This window comes from Callithrix jacchus, chromosome 10 (assembly GCF_049354715.1).
Source record: "Callithrix jacchus isolate 240 chromosome 10, calJac240_pri, whole genome shotgun sequence".
NCBI classification, from domain to species: Eukaryota; Metazoa; Chordata; class Mammalia; order Primates; family Cebidae; genus Callithrix; species Callithrix jacchus.
This window is the reverse complement of record NC_133511.1, coordinates 37,933,475-37,959,419: the sequence shown is the minus strand read 5'-3', so window position 1 is coordinate 37,959,419 and position 25,945 is coordinate 37,933,475. Positions and strand designations below refer to the sequence as shown.

General features: G+C 38.7%; 1 pseudogene; it reads right to left on the bottom strand.

Moving 5' to 3' along the window:
- Positions 1-3,803: 3,803 nt before the first annotated feature.
- Positions 3,804-18,870, bottom strand: LOC100400562 (plastin-1 pseudogene; annotated as a pseudogene).
- Positions 18,871-25,945: the final 7,075 nt, after the last annotated feature.

Below are 25,945 nucleotides of genomic sequence, written 5' to 3'. Positions count from 1 at the left end.
TTAAAATCAACTTTCAAATTATTTTGTGTCTAAAACTTTTTTTTTTACTTTTAATTCAGGGGTACATGTGCAGGATGTGCAGCTTTGTTACATAGGTAAACGTGTGTCATGGAGGTTTGTTGTACTGATTATTTTATCACTCAGGTATTAAGTCTAGTATTATTTTTCCGGACCCTTTCCCTCTTCCCACTCTCCACCCTTCAGTAGGCCTCAGTGTCTGTTGTTCCCCTCTATGTGTCCATATAGCCTCCTCATTTAGCTTCCATTTGTAAGTGAGATCATGTGATATTTGGTTATCTGTTCATGTGTTACTTTGCTAAGGATAATGGCCTCCAGCTCCATCCATGTCCCTGCAAAGAACATGTGATCTCATTCTTTATTATGGCTTCATATTATTCCATCATGTATATGTACCATACTTTCTTTAACCAGTCTATCACTGATGGGCATTTGGGTGGATTTCATATTTTTGCTATTGTAAAACATACACGTGTGTATCTTCATAATAGAATGATTTATAGTCCATTGGGTATATACCCAGTAATGAGATTGCTGGTTGAATGGTATTTCTGACTTTAAGTCTTTGAGGAATTGACATTCTATCTTACACAATGGTTGAACTTATTTACACTCCCACCAATAGTGTATAAGCATTCTTTGAAACTTTTTCATTATGATTTATTTCTATTGCTTTAAGTTCAAAAGTTTCTCCATCTCTATGTCAGAAACATATGCTTAGATTTTCTAAATGTTAATGGTTTTTTACATTTAAAATTTTAATATGTATGGAATTTAATGTTATTTTTCTAATTATTATTCATTTGTTCCTAAATGTTGAGTGACTCCCTCTTTCTCCCAATTGCTTCCAATGTAATTTTTAATAAAGTCAAACATATGCCCACAAGAATACCTTCATAGGTTACTTTACTGTCCCATTCATCTCTAAATCCTTATGCTAATATCACATTGTTTTGTTAATATCTGATGTATCAAATACCCCTACATTTTAAATCCATTTACAAAATTTCATTAACTACATGTATTTGCTTTTTCTTCAAATGGACCTCAAAATGTTATTAGCTCTTTTTACTTGTTTATTCTTCAGGAGAACTTTAAAATCACTATCACTTTTCAAAATTACTCTAAAGCCTAATGGGATTTTGTAGGCATTTCATTATAAATTAAGTTAGAAATTGATTTAAAATCATGTTTAGCCTTTCCTTTAAAGAATGTGGTATGCGGCATAATTTAGTCACTTCAACTTTTCATGTCCCATAGCACTTTATTTTTTATCACACAGGTCTTGCTTACATATTATTAAAGAGCATAATATAGTCAGCTGTTGCACAAAAACAAAAAGATGTATATAAATAAAAGCACACATTACAGAATATACACGCACTACGCAATAATCAAGTTTTGCTCTGACACCTGAGACTTCTTGCTGTACTACTTGCTAGTCGTTGCTAGAATACTTATTTGTAACCAGTTTCAAGAGTCAGGGTCCTGGCAGAAAAACAGATGACACACTCAAAGGGATTATGGGTAAGAATTCATGAAAAGTCTATTGACAGAGGCAAGAACACCATTAGGGATCCAACAACGGGTGAAGCAGCACAGGAGACTGACAGCAGAGGAAGCATCACACTGACCAACCCGAAGGGTAAGGAAAGGTGTGGTGCAGTTTCCACAACCCAGCGAGAGCTGTAGCTACGGAAGCAGACAGCCTGAGAAGATACCCGGCCGTAAAGGGAATAAACAGCAAATAAATACTACGATTTCTATCTGTTTCTACACGTTGCTCTCCAGCTAGCGCCTCCCGTTTCCTGAACCCAACAAAAAGGAAAAGAGCAGAGGAAGCCAGGTGACACATTCCGAAAAAGACAACCTCCCTACCAGGTAAAAAAGTGCAGGAAAGGACAAAGAAGAGCTCTCAGGAGCCTAATAGATGAGGAGATAGAAAAAGCATGGCTTTTCAATAGAATAGAAACCGATGTATCTATAGAAAGACAAAAAGACTTGCAAGGTTGACAAAGATAAATATTGAAAATATTGAGTGAATAAGAACAGGTTTTTAAAACGCAAGTTCTATATGATACAATTCATGTATATTTTGGAAAAACAGGAAGCAACAATATATATTTTATGCACATAAATCTATGTATTCAAAGTAATATCAGAAAGTCAAAACAAAAAAAGCATAGAAGTCCAGGCACAGTGGCTTATGCCTGTAATCCCAGCACTTTGGGAGGCTGAGGTGGGCAGATCACAGGGTCAGGAGTTTGAGACCAGCCTGAACAACATGGGGAAACTACGTCTCTACTAAAAATACAAAAATTATCCAGGCATAGTGGCACACACCTGTAATCTCAGCTACTCAGAAGGCTGAGGCAGGAGAATCACTTGAACCCAGGAGACAGAAGTTGCAGTGAGCTGAGTCCACACCATTGCACTCTAGCCTGGGTGACAGAGCGAGACTCTGGCTCAAAGAGAAAAAAACCATAGAAAACAAGAAGAGATGCTAATTTTAGTTAGTGATTTCCTCTAAAAATGGAGAGAGTACTCCCTATTGAGATGTGAGGGTTCTACTGCACTCCAGCCCAGGTAACAGAGGAAAACCCAGTCCCTAAAACTAATAATCATCATAGTATTCACAAATCTAAAAATTACAATTGAATTTTGATGGGAATCTGGAAAATAAAATGTTTTTGTGTTTTCTGTTAACTTTTTTAAACAAACATGTTAAACATTTTTAAAAAGATGATTTCATACCTTCCTGAAATCTAGGTGTAAGCAGATTAATTTGTTAGACTTCACTTTTCTGTATTTTGAAATGTTTCATAACTAACTATAAAAAAGAAACTGATGTGGAAAAGGAAGAGGGAAAGAGTAGTCTGGCCCATTAGAGAAGGCAGATGCCATGTTTCTTACAGGAACAAATCAAGGACTGGGTACACACAACTGAAGGGGCAAAAGTGTCTTCATGCATTCCTCCAGCAGCCTCTGTTCCAGAAGCCATGCCTGTATGTGTCCTCCTCAGTCCAGCATCATCTCCCTCGGAGACAGTGAGACTTAATAACCAGATTCTGGCATTAGGTTTTCCCTGTCTTTTTTAAGAGTGAACCTTGAAGTTTATTCAAGAATTAGTCCTCATACATAAAAAAGTTTCATATTAGTGAATAATACATGTCACTTCAAGGTTTTAGACAATAAAGAAACTTACAAAAAAAGTATTTTTAGACAACTTTATATAGTTGGAGAAAGAATATGAAATGATTAAATGAAACTATGAGTTCAAATGCATTTATGATCAAAATTACATATGAGAAAATCAAAACACATTTTGCAGCAGAACCTGTAAAAATGTTTTTGTCATCTTTTTGAGCCATGAAATAGGATGAATTTGTATTTTTAATAAGACTTTCAAAAGACAAAAATAATTTAATTATGAAGTATCAGCTTGAGAATGAACATATTCTATTATCAGTATCAATTGGTGAATTAACTGTGCTATCCAAAAAGACTGTCAAGTTCTAACTAATATGAACAGGATATTGAATTCATTAATGAATATGTGACTATTGTGAGCACACAAATAATCTCTGGTTTTATACCCACTAAATTTCAAAATTCTTTAAACTGTGGGACATTCAATGTATTTAATGTGCAGAAAAAAGTATTAAATGTTTCATTATTTTATTCTGCTCAGTCCTTTTCCCGTTAAGCAGGAAAACACTGACATGGCCATTTTTGGTCTCACTTCCACAAGATCAACACATAATGCATATATCTGGGAACTGATCTCACAAGCAACTGAAATGGCATCTTGAAGTTAGAAATGGAAGTATTTTTGATTGCACTTTTAAAAGTACACTTTCACACTCTCCAAGATCTGATAACATATTCAATGTGTACCTTCTCATCAGCTGCCATAACTAATGCCAGAATAAATGAATTCCCTTTGTTTAGGTCCTGCCCAGCAATGCCAACCAAGGAGAATTTGGCCTGTTCTTCCCTGGTTCCACTGTATAGTTACAGTTATCAGTGTTTATGTTCCCTGCAAGAGCAGGATAAGGAGGTTTGTTGACATGGCTCCAGTTGACTGGCACTCAAATCACATAGAGCTGAAAGATCACTAAAGCATCTGCAAGGTAACTGTACAAATGATTAATGCATGGGTTGACTCCCAAGAAATTACCAGTTCTGAAATGTCCTTTCTCTTCTTTGCCCTCTCCCTCAAATAATTTCTTATTGATGTCATTATTGTCCACCTTGTATAGGCATGAATATGTATTAAACAGATTAATTATGAAAGCTAAATTAAGTTTAGGATTGCCTGAAACCACATCTGCAGTAGTAACAAACTATTTGCAGCCAAGTTTATCTACTTGAAACCCAAGTCCAGCACAGTTGAGATCATTTTTCTCATGAAATGCTGAAGATGGACTGGAAAGTCCATATTCCCAGTCACCTTTAGGGGCAGTTTGTTTAAGCAGGTGAAAATGGGCTCCAGAATCCTTATTACCTTGGCTGAAGTTGGTGATGGCACACCATCCCACATCAGCCAGATGGTAGTTCACCCATTAAAGCAGTTATTCCTTAGGAGAAAGCTTCATCGGCACCTTTAGTTCCTGACCTTCATTTAGCAATGCAATCAGAGCTTCATTCTTAGAAAGCTCAGTATCATCAAAGAGACCAACTTTGATGATCTGCCAGAGAAGTTCCAAGACCAAGTGAGGTTTTTCTTCTTTGAGGTTCTATGCACCAATGTTGACTACTGTACAACAAATGGTCAAGACAGAAATCGGCTCTAGTGTATCAGTCCATTCTCATGCTGCTGTAAAGAACTGCACAAGACTGGATAATTTATATAGGAAAGAGATTTAATTGACTCACAGTTCCACGAGGCTGGGTAGGTCTTAGGAAACTTATAGTCATGGCAGAAGGGGAAGCAAAACATGTCCTTCTTCACATGGCAGCAGGAAGGAGAAGTGCCAAGCAAAAGGGGGAAAAGCCTCTCATAAAACCATCAGATCTAAGGAGAACTAACCCACCATCATGAGAACAGCATGAGGGTAACTGCCACCATGGTTAAATTACCTCCCACCAGATGTCTCCCACAACATGGGGAGATTATGCGAACTACAACTCAAGGTGAGATTGGGTGGGGACACAGGGCCAAATTATATTATTCTGCCCCTGGCCTCTCCCAAATTGTTGTCCTCACAATTCAAAACACAATCATACCCTTCCAACAGTCCCCCAAAGTCTTAACTCATTCCAGCTTTAACTCAAAAGTCCAAATCCAAAGTCTCATCTGAGAAAAGACAAACTTCCACTTAGGAGCCTGTAAAATCAAAAGCGAGTTAGTTACTTCCTTAATACAACAGGGGTACAGACATTTTACACCTGTCTCAAATGGGAGAATTGACCAGCTCACAGTGCAAGCTGCTTGTGGATCTACCATTCTAAGGTCTGGAAGACGGTGGTCCTCTTGTCACAGCTCTACTAGGCAGTGCCCCAGTGGGGACTCTGTGTAAGGGCTCCAACCCCACATTTCCCTTTCTCACTGCCCTAGCAGAGGTTCTCCATGAGGACTCTGCCCCTGCAGCACACTTCTGCCTGCACCTCCAGACATTTCCATGCATCCTCTGAAATCTAAGTAGAGGTTCCCAAACCTCAATTCTTGACTTCTATGCACCCTCAGGCCTAACACCATGTGAAAGCCACCAAAGCATGGGGTTTACACCCTTTGAAGTCACAGCCTGAGCTATACCATGACCCCTTTTAGCCATGGCTGAGATACAGGACACCAATTCTTGAGACTGCACAAAGCAGCAAGGATCTAGGCCCAACCCATGAAACCATTTTTTCTTTCTAAGGCTCTGGGCATGTGATGGGAAAGAATGCTGGGAAGGCCTCTGACATGCTCTGGTGACGTTTTCCTCATTGTCTTGATGATTAACATTTGGCTCCTCATTACTTATAAAAATTTCTTCAGCCTGTTGAATTTCTCCTCAGAAAATGGGTTTTTCTCTTCTATCACATTGTCAGTGCAAATTTTCTAACTTTGCTTCCCTTTTAAACATAAGTTCCAATTACAAGCCATATCTTTGTGAATACATAAAACTGAATGCTTTTAACAGCACCCGATTGACTTCTTAGATGCTTTGCTGCTTAGCCAGAATGTATCATAAAATAATATATATAAATATATTAAAATAATTTTAATATAAAATAAATAAAATAATAAAAGCCATTTATGACAAACCTACAGCCAATATCATACTGAATGGGTAAAAGCTGGAAGAATTACCTTTGAAATCAGGCATTAGACAAGGATGCCCTCTCTCACCACTCCTATTCAATATAGTATTAGAAGTTCTAGGCAGAGCAATCAGGCAAGAAAAAGAAATAAAGAGTATTCAATTAGGAAAGGAGGAAGTCAAACTGTCTCTATTTGCAGACAACATGATTGTATATCTAGAAGACCCCATCATCTCGGCCCAAAATCTCCTGAAACTGATAAGCAACTTCAGCAAAGTCTCAGGATACAAAGTCAATGTGCAATAATGACAAGCATTCCTGTACACCAATAACAGACTTAAAGAGAGCCAAATCAAGAATGAACTGCCATTCACAATTGCCCAAAGAAATAAAATACCTAGGAATACAACTAACAAGGAACTTAAAGGACCTCTTCAAGGGGAACTACAAACCACTGCTCAACAAAATAAGAGAGGACACAGAGGGAAAAACATTCCATGCTCATGGCTAAGAACAATTAATATCATGAAAATGCCCAAAGTAATCTATAGATTCAATGCTATCCCCATCAAGCTACCAATGAGCTTCTTCACAAAACTGGAATAAAACACTTTAAACTTCATATGGAATCACAAGAGAGCCCACAGAGCCAAGACAATCCTAAGCAAAAAGAACAAAGCTGGAGGCATCACGCTGCTGGACTTCAAACTATAGTAGAAGGCTACAGTAATCAAACCTGCATGGTACTGGTACCAAAACAGAGACATAGACAAATGGAACAGAACAGAGGCCCCAGAAGCAACATCACACATCTACAACCAACTAATCTTTGACAAACCTGACAAAAGCAATGGGGAAAGGACTCCACGTTTAATAAATGGTGTTGGGAAAACTGGCTAGCAATGTGCAGAAAGCAAAAACTGGACCCCTTCCTGTCACCTTACACTAAAATTAACTCCAGATGGATTAAAGATTTAAACATAAAACCTAACACCATAAAAACACTAGAAGAAAATGTAGGCAAAACCATCCAGGACATAGGCATAGGCAAGGACTTCATGACTAAAACACCAAAAGCAATGGCAACAAAAGCCAAGATAGACAAATGGTATCTAATTAAAAGTCAGAGCTTCTGTACAGTAAAAGAAACCATCATTAGAGTGAACTGGCAATCAAGAGAATGGGAAAAAATTTTTGCAATCTACCCATCTGACAAAGGGCTAATATCCAGAATCTACAAAGAACTAAAACAGATTTACGAGGAAAAAAACAACCCCATTCAAAAGTGGGCAAAGGATATGAACAGACACTTTACAAAAGAAGACAAAGATGAGGCCAACAAACATATGAAAAAATGCTCATCATCACTGGTCATTAGAGAAATGCAAATCAAAACTACAGTTATAATGGCAATTATTTAAAAGTCTGGAGACAGATGCTGGAGGGGATGCGGAGAAATCGGAACAGTTTTACACTGTTGGTGGGAGTGTAAATTAGTTCAACCATTTACATTCCCACCAGACAGTGTGGCGATTTCTTTTTTTTTTTTTTTTTAATTTTTTATTGGATTATAGGTTTTGGGGTACATGAGCAGAGCATGCAAGACAGTTGCGTAGGTACACACATGGCAGTGTGCTTTGCTTTTCTTCTCCCCTTCACCCACATTTGGCATTTCTCCCCAGGCTATCCCTCCCCACCTCCCCCTCCCACTGGCCCTCCCCTTTTCCCCCCAATAGACCCCAGTGTTTAGTACTCCCCTCCCTGTGTCCATGTGTTCTCATTTTTCATCACCCACCTATGAGTGAGAATATGCGGTGTTTCATTTTCTGTTCTTGTGTCAGTTTGCTGAGGATGATGTTTTCCAGATTCATCCATGTCCCTACAAACGGCACGAACTCATCATTTCTGATTGCTGCATAATATTCCATGGTGTATATGTGCCACATTTTTCCAATCCAGTCTATTATCAATGGGCATTTGGGTTGATTCCAGGTCTTTGCTATTGTAAACAGTGCTGCAATGAACATTCGTGTACATGTGTCCTTATAGTAGAACGATTTATAGTCTTTTGGATATATACCCAGTAATGGGATTGCTGGGTCAAATGGAATTTCTATTTCTAAGGCCTTGAGGAATCGCAGTGTGGCGATTTCTTAAGGATCTAGAAATAGAAATTCCATTTGACCCAGGAATCCCATTACTAGGTACATACCCAAAGAACTATAAATTGTTCTACTATAAAGACATATGAACATGTATGTTCATTGCAGCCCTATATACAACAGCAAAGACCTGGAACCAACCCAAATGCCCATCAATGATAGACTGGACAAAGAAAATGTGGTACATATACACCATGGAATACTACACAGCCATAAAAAATGATGAGTTCATGTCCTTTGTAGGGATTTGGATGAACCTGGAAACCATCATTCTCAGCAAACTGACACAAGAACAGAAAACCAAACACCACATGTTCTCACTCATAGGTGGGTGTTGAACAATGAGAACATGTGGACTCAGGAAGAGGAGCATCATACACTGGGAGCAGTTGGAGGGGAAAAGGGGGAACAGCGGGAGGTGGGGAGGGATAACATGGGGAGAAATGCCAGATATAGTATGCAGCTAAAGTAAAATAAATAAATAAAGACCAAAACCTAATATGCAATAAAAAAGAAAAAAAAAAGAGACAAGAGAGGTTCTTCTTTTTCTGCCACATCAGGACACAGTAAAAAAGCAGCTATCTACAAGCGAGGAAGAAGGCTCTCACCAGGAACAGAGCCCTGCTGGACCTTGGTATTGGGCTTTTCAGGCTTCAGAACTGTGATTTCTATTATTGAAGCCACCACCCAGTCTATAGTATTTTGTTATGGCAGCCAACACAGACTAATAAAAGGCGTGAGGGACAGTGACATGCTGCTCATTTTCTCTCAAGGGCTCATGAACTTGCTGTTACCATGGCCTCTGCAGTCCCTCTGTGTTCACTTCACTTTGCTAAGGGCAAATAACTGATGAGATGGACACATTTCATAACTGGAGAAGAAAAGGGATGAGGCCCTAAAAAAAAAAAACAGAAAGAAAGAAAGACAAAGAAATTTCTTCTGCCAGATGCCCAAAATTCTCTCTCTCAAGTTCAAAGTTCCACAGGTCTTTGGGAGCTTTGGGCAAAGAAAAGCAAAAAAAAAAAGCAAGCCAGTCTTTTTGCTAAAACATAACAAGAGTCACCTTTGTTCCCATTCCCAACAAGTTCCTTATCACCATCTGAGACCACCTCAGCCTAAACTTCATTGTCCATATCTTTATCAGCATTTCGGTCATAGCCATTTAACAAGTCTCTAGGAAGTTCCAAACTGTCCCTCACCTACCTGTTTTCTGAGCCCTCCAAACTGTTCCAACCTCTACCTGTTATCCAGTTAAAAAAAAAATGCTTCCATATTTTCAGATATCTTTACAGCAGCATACCACTACCCAGTACCAATTTATTGTATTAGTCCATTCTCATATGGCTATAAGGAACTGCCCAAGACTGGGTAATTTATACATCCTTCTTCACATGATGGCAGGAAGGAAAACTGCAAAGTAAAAGGGGGAAAAGCCCCTTATAAAACAATCGGATCCCATGAGAACTCACTCAGTATTATGAGAATAACATGAGGGTAACTGCCCTTACGACTAAATTAGCTCCCACTGGGTCTCTCCCATGACACTTGGGGATTATGGGAACTATAATTCATGGTGAAATTTGGGTGGGGACACAGAGCCAAATCATATCAACTAGGTTTTAATTTTCAGAAATAGCGAATGTGGTGAGCTTTTTCTTATTAATGGCTCTTTCATCAATTATATCTGGTTCAGATAAATTGATCATTTTGCAAAGAAGGATGAGATCTGCAAGTAACTTGAAGATACTGCCATTATTGAGGGTCATGGGTATAAGATGCTTTATGTATAAGACTACAGTCAAAGTCATTCTCCAGGGCTTTGTTTATCCTGTTAACAAGAGCCCCTTTTCTTCCCCTCAATAGGAATGCTGTGTGCCCTCATAGGAAATAAAGTTCCCCCCACACTGGTAATCATTTCCTTCATGTTGATTACTTTGGAGGATATTTTGCTGATATCTTTGCAGTTTTAATTCTTACATCAGTGACAAAACTCTTCAAACTGATTTGGCCATCTTGGCTGTTGTTGACAAATGCTAGAATTTTCTCCACAATTTCATATACCTTGTAGCCAGGCATAGGAAGGCTTGCTTCCTTAAACAGGTCTTGAAGTTCATTGTCACTGACCTATCCACTATTGTCAATAGCTACTATACTAAACACTTCTTTTACTTCTTCAAGCTCCTCCCAAGAAATGGTAGTAGTAGTGCTGTTTCCATCTTTAGACAGGAAAGACAACCTTCAGGTCTTTATACCTCTTTATCTTGTAGTTTACTAGTTGCTTTCACATTCACTATCTTGATTAATCATCCAACCCACAGCTGAAGAGAAGCTTTTCCTTCTCATGGGGTCAGAAACAGAATCACAGACTTTGACTTCTCAACCATAGTTCCCCTAAGTCTTAATTTTAAGTGATACTGCCAGTTTTCCTCCTTTGTGGTGATATGGGGGGTATTTTTAGGAGGAGGCTAAGAACACCCACATTAGCCACTTACATTTAGGCATCATTTTAAAAGGGAGCACACAATAATGAATAAGCTTAAATAAATCCAGTTGTGTGAAGGTTCTTAATTACACTGAACTATAATTTATCTTTTTTCTGTTCTGGTAGCCCATTAGCTCTTCTCAGACAGAAAACCTTTTTTTTTTTTTTTATGTATCTTTGGGTCTTCAGCATCTGGCATAGTGTTTGACATCAGTCAAAGCAAACACCTGTGTTCAAGATGTAATGAAAATTTAGAAGAGTAAAGAACTGAACAGTAAGAGAAACAAAATTTTTAAAAGGAGATCATAGGAAAAGAATTTTGAGAAAAACTGTATCTTACAGTGAAACATCTGCAAATTAGGACAATTTTGATAATACATTTATTTCTGAATATGGATTAATTATAAGTATTCTATAATATGTGAATATATGGATGTATGGCATGTATAACATATTATATATTTTAGATGGAAAAGTTATTTGTTTGAAATACAATACAATGAGCACTTGTATAACCTTCATCTAAAGGCCCTTTATAGTTATTTCTCCCCTCTCCAGGATTCAATCAAGGGTTTATGCATTTCATTTGGTATTCACATCCTCTTAGCCTTTGATGGAAAAGTAGCATGCACACACATACACACACACACACAAACTCACACACTTTCTTTTTCGTTCTTTGTGACAGTGGCATTTTTGAAAAGTCCAGGTAATTCGTCTTACATCTCAATCTTGATTTCTCTGATAGCAGACAAATCCTCCCATTTAGATGCAGGTTACGTGTATTAGGCAAAAATACTACTTAGGTAATTTTGTATGTCTCAGGAGATGTACTGTCACCAGAAGTACATAATGCCAGTTCATTCCAATATTAATGATGCTAAATTTCATCACGCAGTTAAGGTAGTGTAATCAAATCACTCCAATAAAGGTACTGTTTCCTCTTTATAATTAAATGTCCTGTAGAGTGATGTTTTGAGATTCTTTTAATCCAATGAATTTAGTGTTCATTGATAAATCTTCCTTGAATTATTACATATGTGTCAGAAAATAATGATTTTCTAATTAGATCACCCCTTCTCCATGTATTAGCTGACATCCTCTGTAAAGAAAAGTTTCCCCCTCCACATACCGACCTTTATTTTATAACTGTGCAATCACAAATTCTATTTATGTCTTCTACATATTTTAATCCATTACCATTATTATGGTTTTGATGCTCAGATTATCTCACATTTAGCCAATGAGAGTTCCTCCAAACTGGCTCCTGAGTCATTTTGATGTACTTCTCTTATTCGCTGAACACATATTTGCTTCCTAACTCAACAATATATGATAGTCTCTCTTTCTACTTTCCATTCTCCAGACTTGTGAACAGCCTTTACTCTCAGGAATCTGCTGCCTTTTACTGAGAATGGTACTTAGATCCCACAGCCCATTGAGTTATTGTACTGAGTCATGGCCTAAATACTTTTCTAACTCATGTCTACTACCTCCTCCCTGTTCCATAGCAACAATCCTCAGTTAGTCTTATGGCAGGCAATCTGATTTCCTTTCAACCACTTCCTCACACTGCAGTCAGAGTCGTTTTTCCAAATGCAAATTTGTTTCTATAATACCAAGTTCTAAGGTATGCATGTGCGTGCATGAATTCATACAGTTCATAGCACACCTAAAACAATTCAGTGGTTGCCCTTTGGGTTGTAGAATGAATACCAAAAAGATTAGAACAACCAAAAAGCATGTGGGGATATGGCTTCTCCTTTCCCCACACCTTAGCTGTTTTTGACCACTTTTTCTCAGCATTCAGGGCTTTATTAGCATTGGCCTCTTTTCCAAACAAATCATGCTTTCTCCCATCACAGGCTATTACATGTTCTGCTGTCTAAAATAATCTCCTGTCACCTCGTATGTCAGATACCTAACATATTGGTTTAGTGCCTCAGCTCTCACCCCATGCATAGCAGAGTGAGTCTTTCCATACGGATTTGACTCACTCTGCACTCACAGCTTCTTGCCCCAGTACTCTGTGCCTTTACTTTCTGCCCAGGCCTTCTTGGATTCAGGGCAAGAACAGGACCACGCTTCACATATAAGCATGTGTTGGGGAGTTAACTCTCCCAAGATCACCCATTAGTCACAAGCAGAGGCCATGGCAAATGACACAAACCAGGCCTCTTTTTTCTCCTGAGCCATTTTACCAGCACATCACATCATCTCTCATCTCATCCCTTTGTTTCTGCCACACTAGAGCACTCTGTACACCAGAGGTCACACAAATCCTGTCTTCTCCTGTCCATTCTCTCACTTTTACATTTTTACATATTAATCAGAGGTCAGCTTTAATGCCACTTGCCTCATTGAAGTCTTTCTAGTTACTTCCAGTGAAAATTAATCACTCATTTCTTTACAGACATGACACAACTTCATTATTTCTATTCAAATATTGTTCCATCCAACTTTCTTTTATATCCAGGTATCTCAATAGGCTGGTAAATCTCTAAGGTAAGAAATCTGTCATATGCTGAAACATGTACTCCCAAAAATTCACATTGAAGTCTCAACCCCCAGATCTCAGAATGAGACTATTTGGAGACAGATTTTTACCAAAGTAATTAAGGTAAAATGAGATTTTGAGGGTGGGCCCTAAACCCAAATGACTAATGTCTTTATAAGAAGAGGAAATTCAGACACAGATGTGTACAGAGGGAAGATGACATGAAGACAAGGCAGAAGACAGCCATCTGCAAACCAAGGAGAGAGTCCTAGAACAAATCCTTCCCTCACAGCCCTCAGAAGAAACCAATCCTACCGATACCTGAATCTCAGATTTCTAGCCTCCAGGACCTTCAGAAAATAAGTTTCTGTTGTTTAAGCCACCCAGTCTGTTGTACTTTGTGATGGCAGTCCTAGCAGTCTAATACACTCCCTGTTTTCCTTCTCGGCTCACTAGCATCCAGCACAGTGAAAACATATGGCAGACTTGCAGTACATGTTTTCTCATGTTAACTGAATCAATCACCATACTATAATGTATGCCTTTCCAATTAGTACAGAAAAACAGACTTTAGAGTCAAAAATGAGTTCAAATTCTAATGCCTTACTAGCTGAGTGACAATATGAAAGAAAGCAAATCTTCAAGATGGGAATAATCACCATCTAACTCATGTGAGTATTTTGATAATTATATGAGGCACTATATGGAGGAATTCAACACAGCACCTAAAAAGGAATAAGTGCACAATAAGTATTAACTACTATTGCTCCATAATTATTATATAATATGTGTAATAAAAATATGGTGTGTCAAAACCACACAACTGCATGAAAACTGAACAACGTGCTCCTGAATGACTGCTGGGTAAATAACAAAATTAAGGCAGAAACAAATAACTTCTTTGAAACCAATGAGAACAAAGACACTACATATCAGAATCTCTGAGATGCAGTTAAAGCAATGTTTGAAAGAAAATTTGTAGCACTAAATGCCCACAGGAAAAAGTGGGAAAGATCTAAAATTGACACCCTAGCAATACAATTAAAAGAACTAGAGAGGAAGAGCAAACAAATTCAAAAGCTAGCAGAAGACAAGAAATAACTAAGATGACAGCAGAACTGAAGGAGACAGAGACAAAAAAAACCCTTCAAAAAAATCAATGAATCCAGGAGCTGGTTTTATGAAAAGATCAACAAAAGAGAAAGACTGCTTGCCAAACAAAGAAAAGATTCAATTAGCTACAATAAGAAAATGATAAAGGGGATGTCACCACCGATCCCACAGAAATTCAAAATACCATCAGAGAATACTATAAACACTTCTACACATAAACCAGAACATCTAGAAGAAATGGATAAATTCCTGGATACTCCCAAGACTGAACCAGGAATAAGTCAAATCTCTGAGTAGAGCAATAACAAATTCTGAAATTGAGGCAGTAATTAATAGCCTACCAACCAAAACAAGCCCAGGACCAGATGGATTAACAGCTGAATTCTATCAGAAGTGCAAGGAGGAGCTACTACCATTCCTAACAACAGAAGAAAGGGGAATCCTCCCTAACTCATTTTATGAGGCTAGAATCATCCTGATACCAAAACATAGCAAAGACACAACAAAAAAAAGAAAATTTCAGGCCAATATCCCTGATGAACAGTGAAGCAAATATTCTAAAAAAAACATCCTGGCAAACTGAATCCAGCCGCACATCAAAAAGGTTATCTACCATGATCAAGTCAGTTTTATCCCTGAGATGCAAGGCTGCTTCAACATACACAAATCAGTCAACGTAATCCATCACATAATCAGAACCAGTGACGAAAACTACATGATTATCTCTACAGATGCAGAAAAGGCCTTCAAAAAAATTCAACAATCTTCATGCTAAAAACTCTCAATAAACTAGGTACTGATGGAATGTATCTCAAAATAAAAATGGCTATTTATGAAGAGCTATTTATGACAGACCCACAGCCAATATAATACTGAATGGGCAAAAGGTGGAAGCATTCCCTTGAAAAGTGGGACAAAACAAGAAAGCCCTCTCTCACTACTCCTATTCAACATAGTATTGCACGTTCTGGCCACAACAATCAGGCAAGAGAAAGAAAGAGGATTCAAATGGAAAGATATAAAGTCAAATTATCTCTGCAGATGACATCAATGTACATTTCGAAACCCCATCATCCCAGCCCAAAATCTCCTTAAGCAGAAAAGCAACTTCAGCAAAGTCTCAGGATACAAAAATCAATGTGCAAAAATCACAGGCATTCCTGTACACCAATAATAGGCTTAAAGAGAGCCAAATCATGAGTTAATTCCCATTCACAATCACTACAAAGAGAATTAAATACCCAGGAATACAACTTACAAAGCATGTGAAGTACCTCTTCAAGGAGTACTACAAATCACTGCTCAAGGAAATGGGGAATGGGGAAAGGATTTCCTATTTAATAAATGATGTTGGGAAAACTGGCTAGCCATATGCAGTAAACTGAAACTGGACACCTTCCTGACACCTTATACAAAAATTTACTCAAGATGGATTAAAGACTTAAATATAAGACCTAAATCCATAAAGACTCTATAAGAAAACCTACACAATACCATTCAGGACACAGGCAAGGGCAAAGCCTTCATGAGTAAAACACCAAAAGCAATGGCAACAAAAGCCAAAATTGAAAATTGAAATCTAATTAAACTAAAGAGCTTTTACACAGCAAAAGAAACTATCATTAGAGTGAACAGGCAACCTATACAATGAGAGAAAATTTCTGCAATCTATCCATCTAAGAAAGGACTAAAATCCAAAATCTACAAAGAACTTAAACAAATTTACAAGAAAAGAACACCTTCAAAAACTGGACAAAGGATATGAACAGACACTTTTCAAAAGAAGCAATTTATGCAGCCAACAAACATATTAACAAAAGCTCATCATCACTGATCATGAGACAAATGCAAATCAAAACCACAATGAGATACTATCTCATGCCAGTTAGAATGACAATCATTAAAAAGTCAGGAAACAACAGATGGCAGAATAGACGTAAAGAAATAGGAACACTTTTACAGGGTTGGTGGGAATGTAAATTAGTTCAGCCATTGTGGAATCAATGGCAATTCCTCAAGGATCTAGATCCAGAAATACCATTTGACCCAGCAATCCCATTACTGGCTATATATCCAAAGGAATGGAAGTCATACTATTATAAAGACACATGCACACACATATGTTTATGGCAGCACTGTTCATGATAGCAAAGACTTGGAACCAACCCAAATGCCCATCAAAGATAGACTGGATAAAGAAAATGTAATATATATACTATGGATCCTGTGCAGCTATAAAAAAGAATGAGTTCATGTCCTTTGCAGGGACATGGATGAAACTGGAAACCATCATTCTCAGCAAACTAACACAGGAACAGAAAACCAAACACCACATGTTCTCACTCATAAGTGGTGGTTGAACAATGAAAACCCATGGGCACAGGGAGACAAACATCACACATTGGGGCCTGTCAGAGAGTGGGGGTCTAGAGGAGAGATAGCATTAGGAGAAATACCTAATGTAGATGACAGGTTGATAGGTGCAGCAAACCACCATGGTATGTGCATACCTATGTAACAAACCTGCATGTTCTGCACATGTATCCCACAACTTAAAGTATAATACAAAGAGTGTGTGTGTGTCTGTGTGTGTGTGTGTGTGTGTGTGTATACATATTATATATGGTATGCCAGGGTGGAGAAATATATAGAAGTATATTTTCGTGATCCAGTCTATGATAATTTACCATGTATTGCACATTTTCTTCATCTTAGTTAAAAGTGAACTAGAAAGCACAGTAAGTTCTTCAAAAGAAGAATATAATTGTTCACTTTGTACTAAAATGCTTTATGGAAATACTCCTGCCTTTTGCCTCTTACAATGAAGATTCATTACCAAAAGACATGTCTACAGGGTGAGATAAGCCCAAATCCCCAGGTAATCTCCCAAAATGACAGGCTATTATGTTTCAGCTTCTGAAAAATTTTATCCATGAATAGTGCCTCTGAAAGACAAACTAGCCTAAATGACTGTGGGAATTCAGTCAGGGTGGCAGCAAAAGTATTAAGGGAAAGAAAATTAGAGAGTTCTCAAACCTTTTGGAAAGGCTAAGGGTTTTTTCTATAGTTCTTGGCTGAAAGCAGCCAGAGTCTCTTTGCAGAAGCCAGAGAGATTAAGGTACAAATACAAAGGAATGTGAGTAGATTACCTAGCTAGCTTGTTTACTCATATGGTTTTAAAACTAACATTTGAGCCAGATGGCCCTCTCGGGGTGAGGTTGACCAGGGAGATTACCCTCTAATGAAATTTGTTTGGGGTATCAAAACCTGTCCTTTAATTTTCAGCCTCTTGTGGTGTTAATTCAAGCCTTTGTCAATTATTCTCTACTAAATAAATGCGAGTCTCACTGGCTGGTAGGGGCCAGCAGTCACAACTATTTACAGCCATCCCCGGGAGTCTGTAAGCCACCCAGTCAAACTGACAAAGCATATGTGTGTGTCAGTGTACTTTATTCATCCGTCATTGAGTCAGGGTCTGCAAGACAGGCACCAGAGGAAGTGACCCCGACAGATGACATTCTTAATGAGACAGGGCTGAATTAGGAAAAAGTAAATCTAAGCACCTGAACAATATTGTTACTGGTTACTCCTCCTAGAAAATAGTATTCTCACACCTGGGTCACTTTAGTGCTTGAGTGCAAAATTTTACAGAGAATAAAAGCAGTGAAATAGGTGGATTAGGGTAAGAAAATTCAATCTAGAAGATGGTACTGTGGGATGTTATTTTAATTAAACATACACAGCAAATTAGGGCCCCAGGTCTCTAAAATATAAGAAAAACATTGACAATTTCAGGTCACAGTTAAAATCACCAAACCTTACTTTGCTTACTTTAAGCAAAGAAACAACAGAGAGAAGCAGAGGGATGAGGAAGGGCAACTGAAATTTGAAGTAATCAGGGTGAGACTCACTGGCTTCAGCCTTCTCCTGAGAAAAGCTAGGACTGGCATTTCAAATTTAAGGAGCACAATATGATTCTGCCATCTCGGTTTCAGAGAGCAGACATTGCCAACTGGTTACCTCTTTTCCTTTATCTTCTAAGGATGGAGTCTGATGTTCCTGTGTCCCTATGGCCAAGTTTTCTTATAACTAGTCATGAAAATACTCTAAATTCCCTTAGAGTCATATTAAGTGGCATGCTGCTGTCACAACATCCCTAGAGGGCCTGCTCCACCTGAAATACTGCAAACCAAACCTATTCTGACTCCTGGAGACAAGACATCTCCCCATCTCCAGTCACTATTCCAGTGTCAGCAGCCCACAGGTACAAAATCCCAAAACAAGGACATACCTGAATGCCTAAATCCTCTACCCGACTCAGAATATAAAGCCTGAACACCTGTGAGCATGCCATATCCAAAAATACTTTACTCTCAGGATTGCTAGATCCTATCCCCGAATGACCCCCGCATGATTACTACCCTCAGCTAAGATAACTCACTCAGCCATCACTATAATCCATTAGCCATTTTCCCCTAGATGAAGTGTTATTACCTCTTTCTCCATATTTCCAATCATGTTACCCCTCTGAAATTTAGGAGATACATAAAAAAGATGAGAGACATCCTCAGGAACCTTTCTATGGGTGAATTTACTTTCTACTCATTGCATTCAAAGAATAGTACTCTGTGATTAAAAATATGAAATATAAACACAGTTTTACATTTGCATTAATGCTCCCTGATAAAGATGTGTGTGCATTTTCTTTTAATAATTCCATGTCCTATGACTGATTTCTGAGAAAATGTTGTATTACAAATACCAGTGGGTCGCAGGCCTGCTGATGATATCAGAGTATAAACCAGTCAAACTCCTTCCTGTTAAACTTTAGGGAACTGCAATACCCACCACTGAGGATGATGAAAGAAAAGCATTTTTCTAGAGAAGCAATAACCATTTTTGGGAATGTTTGAATTGCTGTTCAGTAAACACAGACACTTGAAAAGAGTGAACCATAAACTGAAAAGCCTGAGTATGAGGGAGTGGGTGGCAGGAGAGCAAGCAGCACAAGGTTTTCATGACCTAAGAGTAGACAGTTTGTACAGATTGTGTCTATTATCATAAATATTTCCACAATCCATTGAGGCAATGGTCTTTTTTTCTGAAAATCAAGACTGATGTGTAGCTATTTAATGCCTCCATTTGTAATGGCTAATTATGCATATAATTGATGGTATTTCCTTTGATCATCATTTAAAAATCATTTACTAAATTAAAAACTAAATTTATCAGTTATGGCAGATACCTTTGCTCTTCTGCTTTTCGTTCTCACAGCCCTTCTCTGATCCCAGCTACAGCAGGAGTGGACTGATATATGCAAAATGCTGACATCCCATCTTAAGCATGTGCATTTTTGTCTCTGCTTCTCTACATTAAGGCCTTTCCAAGGCCAAGGAACTTTCTTAGTCCTGCAAATGCACAATCTAGGAGCATAGGGGAGTTAAAGGCACAGAGACACACTCCATCAGCAGGGATAGGAACTAGCAGATAAATGCCCCAACCTCCAGTCCTTCAAACAGTCCTAATAGGCATTCTGTGTGCTTCTCAGGGAATCTTGCAAAACTGCGCCACCAGAACTGTAACTCTAATGACCCATCCTAATATTGGCTCCTTCTCTTTCCCTAGCTCATTCTAAGCTTTTTCACTACTGGTTCCTGGGTTCCCCTCCTAATGAAAGTACTTGCTCCCAGCTTTCCAACTTCTAATACTATGCTCTGCTTTCAGCAAAGCTCAAACAAAGACATGAAATATCTTAAAATCTAGAGATATTTAGACAGCAGAAAACTGAAATTAAAAAAAGAATCCAGGAGCAGAAATCTGGACATGAAGGCCGTAAAAGAGACTTGGAGAAACAGTATCTACTTAGTGCTTACTAAGTGCCCCACGTGTTCCAACTACTAGAGACACTGTTCCAGGAATTGACTAGTAAAAAGATTCATTTACTGAGTTAATTTTTGTAAAGCACTTAGGACTGTGCCTTATATTTATTAAGTGCTATGTATCTACTAAATAAGTAAAAAATAAACATATTAAATCCTAGGTGTCTACTGGGCATATCCCAAAGTTTAAACCCTCTCAGCTTTTCAACAAACTCTGATATTTTTTTAATTAAACTTTTTATTTTTAGTTAATTATAGATTCAATGAGGAGGCTGGTTAATGCGTACAAACACACAGTTATCTAGAAGGATTAAGTTCTAGAGTCTGATAACAGAGTAGGGTAACTATAGTTAACAATTTATGGTACATTGCAAAATAGCTGAAAATGTTCCCAACACAAAGAAATGATGTCTTTGAGGTGACAGATATCATGTATGCATGTATCAAAATATCACCTGTACTCTATACATATGTATAATTATGTATCAATAAATAAAATAATAACAGGCAGTCCCCATGTACCCTTTACCTAATATGTTTATGTCACCAAAGTTGCTTAATTTTAATTCTACTGCTAATCAAGATCACTCAAATCAAATTCCCTGCCACATTTTTTTTTGGAGGGTGGGGGCTGAAATTTATAATCCAATGCTTTTTTAATGGAGGCAAAATTCACATAACATAAATTAACCATTTAATGCTCATCAGTGATAGACGGGATGAAGAAAATGTAGTACCTATACACCATGAAATACTGTACTGCCATGGAAAGGAACAAGATCATGTCTTTGCAGGGCCATGGATGGAGGTGGAAGCTGTTATTCTCAGCAAACTAAAGCAGGAACAGAAAATTAAACACCACATGTTCTCACTTATAAGTGGGAGCTGAACAATGAGAACTCATGGACGCATGGTGGGGAACTACAAATAATGGGGCCTGTTGAGAGGGAGGGAGAGCATCAGGAAGAATACCTAATGGATTCTGGGCTTAATACTTAGGTGATGGGTTGATCTCTGCAGCAGACCACCACAGCACAGTTTTACCTATGTAACCATCTTGTGCATATAGCTTAGAACTTAAAAAGTTGAAGAAAAAAATGTTAGCCACTTAAAAGTACAGTTTCTGTTAATTTCATCTGTGAAGAAGTTATACATTCTTGTTTCTTTGCATACTTCAAAAATTTTTGCTGAAAACTGGACATATTTAATATGGTAACTGAAAGTCAGATTCTTCCCTCTCATTATTGTTTATTATTCTGTTTCAGCTTGCTGTGGATTGTAGTGGTTTACTTTTCTAAACTATTTTTGTAAAGTCTGCATTTTTTTAGTGTATCCTCTGAGTCCTTTGTTCCTTTAGCTTGTGGTTGGCTTAGTGTTGACAGACATTGCCTTCAATGCCTGGAGCCAAGAAAAGAAAAAACCAAACTTTCCCTGTCTTTGCAGATTGGCTTGGGATTTAGGAGCTCTTTTATTTTTTTAATTATACTTAAGCTCTGGGGTACGTGTGCAGATATTACAGGATTGTCACATAGGTATACACATGCCATGGTGGTTTGCTGTCTCCATCCCCCAAACACCTACATTATGTATTTCTCCTAATGTTATCGCTTCCCAGTGGTCAGTGGATCTACCATTCTGGGCCTGGAGGACAGTGGCCTTCTCACAGCTCCACTAGGCAGTACCACAGTGGGGACTCTGTGTGGGGGCTTTAATCCCACATTTCCCTTCTGCACTGCCCTAGTAGAGGTTTTTCACAAGGGTTCTACCTCTGTAGCAAACATCTGCCTCTTCATCCAGACGTTTCCATACATCCTCTGAAATCCAGGTGGAGGTTCCCAAACCTCAATTCTTGACTTCTGTGCACCTGCAGACTCAACATCACAAGGAAGCTGCCAAGGCTTGGGGCTTGCACTCTCTAAAGCCATTGCTTGAACTATACCTTAGCCCCTTTAAGCCATGGCTAGAGTGGCTGGGATGTTGGACACCAAGTCCTTAGGCTGCCCATAGTAGGAGGCCCTGGGCCTGGCCCATAAAACCATTTTTTCCTCATAGATCTCCAGGCCTGTGATAGGAGGGGCTGCCACAAAAGTCTCTGACATGCCCTGGAGACATTTTCCCCATTGTCTTGGAGTTTAACATTCAGCTCCGCATTAGTTATGCAAATTTCTGCAGGAGGCTTCAATTTCTCCTCAGAAGATGGGATTTTTTTTCTATTACATTGTAGAAATGTAAAATTTACAGGCTGCAAATTTTATGAATTTTTTATGCTCTGTTTCTCTTTAAAAACTAAATGTCTGTAACATCACCCAAGTCACCTCTTGAATGTTTTGTTGCTTAGAAATTTCTTCTGCCAGATAATGTAAATCATCTTCCTCAAGTTCAAAGTTTCACAAACCTCTAGGGCAGGTGCAAAATACCACCAGTCTCTTTGCTAAAACATAGCAAGAGTCACCTTTGCTCCAGTTCCTAACAAGTTCCTCATTTTGATCTGAGACCACCTCAGCCTGACTGAATTTCATTGTCTATATCATTATCAGCATTTTGGTCAAAGCCAGTCAACAAGTCTCTAGGAAGTTACAAACTTTCTCACATTTTTCTGTCATCTTCTGAGGCCTTCAAACTGTTTCAGCCTCTGCCTGTTACCTATTTCCAAAGTTGCTTCCATATTTTCAGATATCTATTCAGCAGCACCCCACTCTACTGGTACCAATTTAATGTATTAGCCTGTTTTCATGCTGCTAATAAAGACATATTGGAGACTGGGTAATTTATAAAGGATCGAGATTTAATGGACTTACAGTTCCACATGGCTGGGGAGGCCTTGCAGTCATTATGGAAGGCAAGGAGGAGCAAAGTCACATCTTACATGGATGGCAGCAGGCAATAGAAAAGAACTTGTGAAGGGAAACTCCCCTTTATAAAACCATCAGATCTTGTGAGACTTATTCACTATAACAAGAACAGCATGGGAAAGACCTACCCCCATGCTTCAATTACCTCTCATCAATCCCTGCCATGACATGTGGGAATTATAGGAGCTACAATTCAAGATGAATTTGGGTGGGGACACAGCCAAACCATATCAACTAGTATCCAGAATTTACAAGAACCTCAAATCAACAAGAAAAAAACAATCACATCAAAAGTGGGCAAGTTACAAAAATAGTCATTTCTCAAAAGGTATACAAATGGCCAAGAATCATATGGAAAAAATACTCAACATTACTAATTATCAAGGAAATGCAGATAAAAACCATAATGAGATACCTTACTCCTGTAAGAATGGTGATTATTAAAAAGTCAAATCAATAGATGTCACTCTCTCAGGGTAAAGAAGTGGCTATGCAAAGGGCATTCCTTTGCATCATAAGGCAAATGAACAACTGCTGGTTAGGGCAAAAAAATACAGTTGAGACAACATCCTGTTATGAAAAGCCAGAGGGAGAGTTTCTTCGGTAAAGTGGGGAATTGAAGAGTACGTACCTATACTGGGAAATTTAGAATGCCACATGTATGCCCAGGGCAGGATGCATGTCAGAAAAGACAAAAGAAGACCCAGAGTTTTCACCTTTGGCTGATCTTTAGGCTCAGCATAAGCACAAAGTTCAGGTTAACACAGAGTTGTAAATAGCTAAGTGTTGAAAGAGCTCCTTGACTTTAACCAAGATAGCCAAATAGGAACAGCTCCAGAGTGCAGTTCCCAGCAAGAGCAACACAGAAGGCGAGTGATCTCCAGGTTTCCAACCAAGGTACCAGGTTCACCTTAATGGAACTGTTTGGACAGTGGGTGTAGTCCATGGAGGGTAAACTGAGGCAAGGTGGGGCGCTGCCTCACCCAGGAAGTGCAACAGGTCAGAGAGCCCTCTCTCCTACCCAAGGAGGCCACTGGGGACTTTTTTGGCCACTCAGGAGCTCTGGTTGGGATGCTGTGCTTCCCCCATGGTCTTTACAGCCCACAGACCAGGAGATGCCCACCTGCCGACAGGTGCTGCAGGTTTACAGTGCAAATCTGGGTGGCCAATTTAGCTGGTGCAGTGGGTTCCCAGCCCAAATATGAGCAGCCATTTTGACTGGTGCTTGGAGTGCCTACAAGACAGAGCTGGACATACACCTGAGAGAAAGGGGGCTGGAGGCAGGGAGCCAAATGATCTGGCTTGGAGGGGTCCCACTCCCACAGAGACCAGCAAGCTGAATCCCACTGGCTAGGGATTTCACAGCCAGTTCAGCAGTTTGAGCTCGACCCAGGACAGTCCAGCTCAGTGGGAGGAAGGGTGTCCACCATTACCGAGGCCGCTCCAACCTTACATGTGTAAACAAAAGCACAAAGAAGTTTACACTGCAGCTAGGGGGAGCCTGCTGCAGCTCAGCAACATCTCTGCAGGCAGACTGTGACTAGACTCCCTCCTTGCTGGGCAGGGCATCTCTGAAAAATGGCAGCAGCCTTCTCTGAGCTAAAGGAACATGTGCTAACCCAATGCAAAGAAACTAAGAACCTTGAAAAAGGTTAGATGAAATGCTAACTAGAATAACAAGCTTAGAGAAGAACATAAACAACTTGATGGAGCTGAACACAGCACAAGAACTTCGCTGTCTGTTTACTCTGCTAATTATTTCTTTTGTTGTGCAGAAGATTTTCAATTTAATTAGTTCTTCTGTATTTATTTTTGGTTTTGTTGCATTTTGCTTTGGGGGTTTTAAACATGAATTCTTTGCCTAGGCCAAAGTCCAAAGTTATCTTCTGAATTTTTAGTTTCCAGCCTTAGATTTAAGCCTTTGATCCTTCTTGAGTTGATTTTTGTATAATATAAGAGATAGGGATCAGTTTCATTCTACATGTTAGCCACATGTAGCTAGTTTTCCTAGCACCATTTATTAATGGGTATCCTTTACCCAATTTATATTTCCGTATGCTCTGTCAAAGAACAGTTGGCTGTATGTATTTCACATTATTTCTGGGTTCTCTATTCTATTCCATTGGTCTATGTGCCTACTTTTATACCAGTACCATGCTGTTTTGGTAACTATAGCCTTGTAGTATAATTTGAAGTCTGGTAATGTGATGCCTCCAGGTTTGTTCTTTTTACTTAGGATTGCTTTGGCTGTTCAGGCTCTTTTTGATTACATATAATTTTTAGAATTGTTTTTTCTAATTGTGTGAAAAATGATGTTGGTATTTTGATTGGAATTGCACTGAATCTGTAGATTGCTTTGGAAGGTATGGTCATTTTCACAATATTTATTCTTCTAATCCATGAACATAGGATGTGTTCCTGGTTGTATTTTCTATGATTTCTTTCACCAGTGTTTTATAGTTCTCCTTATAGAGATTGTTAACCTTCTTGGTTAGGTATGTTCCTAGGATTTTTTTTTTTTTTGGCAGTTGTTGTAAAAGGGATTGAGTTCTTGATTTTATTCTCAGCTTGGCAGATGTTGGTGTATAGCAGTCCTACTGGTTTGTGTACACTGATTTTGCAACCTGAGACTACTGAATTGGTTTATCAAATCTAGGAGTTTTTGGAGGCATCTTTAGGGTTTTTTAGGTATA